Below are 5,000 nucleotides of genomic sequence, written 5' to 3' on the forward strand. Positions count from 1 at the left end.
ATACAAACATATCAAATTATATTGTGGTAAACATCTCGTTTGTTGGATCCAAGTGCCATGGTACTTACTACAACAGGACCGGCAATGGGGGATACCTGACACCAAGTTATCGCCATTAGGCTAAAGTGACCCACTTACTTCCTAAAAGTGAAAAAAAGCTTATTTTCTTTTCTGTCGGGAATCGTTTACACCGAAGATCAACAAATGAAGCTAACATCCAACTTGCCGAATTGTCTTTAGTCTGAAACTTTATCGATATCAAAGGTTGATCATTTTGGACAGACAGGAAGTCATTTAAATCCATCGATATTTGATGCTAAAATGTTCAGGACAAAACACAAAAGAAAAAGTGGTGGATTTTTCTCTCGGTAGACGTCCGTATAGAAAAGCTGCAATGCTATCCACTTAAATTTACTGACGGTTCATGAATTGTTTTATATAGATACGTGACGGGTTTTTTTTCTGCTTTTCTTATTGGTCAGTCCGCAGCATTTTGCACATATCTCGTTCTTTCTCTCTGACACCCCTAGCCAGAAAAAAAGTTTGTTTAATGAAATATCGATAGATTAAGATTACACCAATATTTTCATAAAGGCTAAAGCTGACATTTTTAGAAGTCTTGATTTCAATATCGGCATATTATGAAGTAGCATTTCCTTGGCGAAATTGTTTATATTAAACATATTTATTATAAATTAGTTATCTTGTTCCTATTCATCGTTTACTAAATCTAATCTATGTTATAAATATTCTACCATGGGATGTTCTGATTTTTTATTTATTTTGGAAGTAAACCTACTTCCTTTTCTTTTATTCATTTTTAAAACAATTCCTCTAACGTGCTTCCTCGATGAAGTTTCTTGATGTCCCATTTAGTCAATACCGCCCCTGCCCAATGTCTAATGACGTCCGAAAGTATGTAGATGGAGATTGAATAGTACGTGGCTTGAGTGTTAATAATATGCACGACTGTTCTTGTATCCAGAAATAGTATGTTGGTTTCAGATTTATTTTTATTATAAGTCTAGTAACAATCGCGGATTTCTCTTTCCCATGCATTCCAGCGATGTTAGTCTGCGAAATTTCTAAAAAAAAAAAAAAAAAACCATTTCAGAAACTAATTGGACATACGAGTAAAAATCGTATAGCATGCTACTGTAGTGTGAAGTGATTTCATATCATTTCTCTGTTACTCGCTTAATATTAAAAAGAAGGAAAATAATTTTACGGACACACCGACATCGTTGAGAGTGACAAAGAATACACAAGGCTTGTGAAAGATCTTTATTTATCTTGTAATAAGTTGGATTAAAAAATATCGCCTTAATATTACTTAATTATATTTTTGCCACTTTTTTCAATAATCAAGGATCTTAAAGATACATATAGATAGGTATTTTAAAAATATTGTGTGATTAATCTATTGCAACACGAGACCAACCAAGGAGCTGAAACTGTTTAACAAGATTTACATTTTTTCTAGATTTTGAACTTAATTCTATATCAGGATTACTCAAGTGACATAAAATCATCCACCTGTTCGCAATGCCTTCCTCTGCACTTTGTAAACAGATCACCATAGATATCTGCATTTTCATTTTCTGCCGTAAGTATAATTTATTGTCTTCATTGTTTATGAATTATTCATGTTTGCACAGCATAATCCTAACACGTTGATTAATGACGCAGTGGTAAAGTACTTTGAGCATGTTTAGTGGATATTGTTCTATATAAGTGCCAAGGTTTTGTTTAGTTGTTTGTTTGTTTTTTCTTCTTTTTGTTTTGTTGTTGTTGTTGTTGTTGTTTTGTTGTTTTTGTTTTGCTTTGTTTTGTTTGTTTTGTTTGTTTTTATTTTTAGTTGGTTTTGTGGGTTTTTTGGGTTTTTTTTTTTTTTTTTTTGGTGTAGCTACTAGATTTTACTGATTATGAGTTCAAATTCTCATAAAGAGACATAGGGTTTTCTTAAGGTTTGGTATCAAACAAGTCGACAATCAAGGCTAAACCAATAAGACATTTTTTTTTTCATTCTGCTGGAGACGAAAAAAACCCCCAACAAAATCCAACCTTTTTTCATATGATATTACTGGCAAAATGTTAATAAAGGCCACAATATATTACTGTCAGTGTACAACAGAACGGGCATTTTAATTCGGGATTGTTTATGTAGTAGTTATTTAATATTATAAATGAATGGATAGATGAATGAATGAATGAATGAATGAATGAATGAATGCGAAAAGCTTTTTCATTGTTTATTTAGCAATGGTGCATTGACATTCTACAAGCCTATGATTGATTCAGGGCTATGCTAAGGTTGTAACGACAATATTCATGCTTAAAGAAGGGGAATGTAAATATTGGCGAATGCTATTACGGCTTTGATAAGCACGTAATTTAAGTAGTAAGGATCCTATAAATATAGCGCATGTTGGTTAAACTAATGACCACATTAGGTGGGGTGGAGGTTTTTTCTCTAGACCAGTCGAGTGACGTATTTCTTGCTTCATGGGTCCACATATTGTTGTCATTATAGTATATTGAACTGTTTATGTTTCAAAGCTTGTAAATGGTTCACGCTTCATAGTTCAAACTAAATTAAATGTAATAGTAGTAGTAGTAGTAGTAGTAGTAGTAGTAGTAGTAGTAGTAGTAGTAGTAGTAGTAGTAGTAGTAGTAGTAGTAGTAGTAGTAGTAGTGGTAGTAAAAACAATATTAAAAATTGAGCTTATATATAGCACAATATCCACTAAACTTGCTCATAGCGCTGTACAAGGGGTCCCTGTCCAACAGCAACATTTGACATTGAGAACAAGACATGACGCCTGTAAGGAGATTTTTAAAAAAAATAATAGTAGTAGTAGTAGTAGCAGTAGTAGTAGTAGTAGTAGTAGTAGTAGTAGTAGTAGTAGTAGTAGTAGTAGTAGTAGTAGTCGTAGTCGTAGTAGTAGTAGTAGTAGTAGTAGTAGTAGTAGTAGTAGTAGTAGTAGTAGTAGTAGTATTTGTAGAAGTAGTAGAAGTAGTTGTAGTAATTAATAATAGAAGCATTATTAGTTCTAGTGGTGGTGGTGGTGGTGGTGGTGGTGGTGGTGGTGATGGTGGCAGTGGCAGCAATATAATTGTGACACTACACCACATGATATCTTGAATTATGTTACTTTGAGATCAGCTGCCATGAAGGTGAGAGTTTTTAGATCGTTAAGAGAGATTATAAATATTGTAAAGCCAACAAGAAATATCAGTTTAGGTTTTAGCCTTATCTCGACATAGCATGTTGTCATGTTTCACTTTCCCCTAATTACCTTTTAATAGTATGAAGCATTCTCTCTACGTATCTGGTATGATCTACATTCGGATAGTAAAATCGGTATACGAATAATAATAATAATAATAATAATAATAATAATAATAATAATAATAATAATAATAATGATAATAATAATAATAATAATAATAATAATAATAATAATAATAATAATAATAATAATAATAATAATAAAACAATAATAATAATAATAATAATAATAATAATAATAATAATAATATTAATAATAATTATAATAATAATAATAACATAACATATGTATGGGATAATAGGGCGAAATAGGATAAAATCCTTTGAATACCCTTAATATTACATTGATTGAAAGATTACAATAATGATACACGTGGTACAGCTAGTATAACATCTTAAATGTACTCACGTATGTGTGATGTACAAACATATATCATTAACCTTGACATGCAAAGCACACACACACATACACACACACACACACACACACATACATACATACATATAGAAGATAACCATAATAAGATAGCAATGCATGATATTTACATACCAGATTGAAAGGCATGTCAACATCAGTACAAACAAGCATCATTCGTCATATATAAATCTCTCATCATATAATTCCCGGCCCACTAACACCTTGAAATAATCCATAGATTTTGCATTCTTTATTTCAAATTTCAAATTGTTCCATTTCTGGACAATACGAATACCGAACCAGTTTTTCTTATGTTTGTTTTGCATCTATTGACAAAAATCTTAAATTTGTCCCCTCTAGTAAAAGTAATATTTTAGAATATGAAAACAAATCAGAAAAGTCTATCCCATCCAGACCATGTACTAACCTATAAACCCCACGAATTATTCTATATTTCAAATATATATTCTTTATAAAAATGATAATAATAATAATAATAATAATAATAATAATAATAATAATAATAATAATAAGATAATGATAATAATAATAATAATAATAATAATAATAATAATAATAATAATAATAATAATAATAATATAATAATAATAATAATAATAATAATAATAATAATAATAATAATAATAATAATAATGATAATAATAATAATAATAATAATAATAATAATAATAATAATAATAATAATAATAATAATAATAATAATAATAATAATAATAATAATGATAATAATAATAATAAAAATAATAATAAATAAAGATGATGATGATGATGATGATGATGATGATGATGATGATGATGATGATGATGATGATGATGATGATGATAATAATAATGATAATAGGTTTTAAATTCCGTGAGCGTAAATGTTTTATAAATTAACACAGCTCAGTGTCCACCCTAAGGAAGGAACGTGAATTAACTACTTGTATTATTGCTACTTGTTTCCGGAAGGCGAGGAATGTTCTAGATTTACAGATAAAGCACTGGAAAACATTCCAGGACCAAATATCAGACATTACTAGTGGCGGCAATTAACCAGTTAATTGTGGTGCTCTAGAAAGTCGGATATTTAATATTTTGGTCAGAAAACTCGTCCTTCAAAATTTCGATCGATCTAAACGACCTTCATCTTTGCAAAAACGCAAGATGATGGTTATTTAAATAGATTGATATAAAATTTTTAAATGTCTGTCTTTCCATAGTACGGCAGTTAACTGGTTAAGAAATAAAACCGGTGTTTTGACAGTTTGCTACAATATGCCAACTTCT

This window comes from Berghia stephanieae, unplaced genomic scaffold, assembly GCF_034508935.2.
Source record: "Berghia stephanieae isolate SIO BIC M18660-M18661 unplaced genomic scaffold, UCSD_Bste_1.3 scaffold1095, whole genome shotgun sequence".
Lineage (NCBI taxonomy): Eukaryota > Metazoa > Mollusca > Gastropoda > Nudibranchia > Aeolidiidae > Berghia > Berghia stephanieae.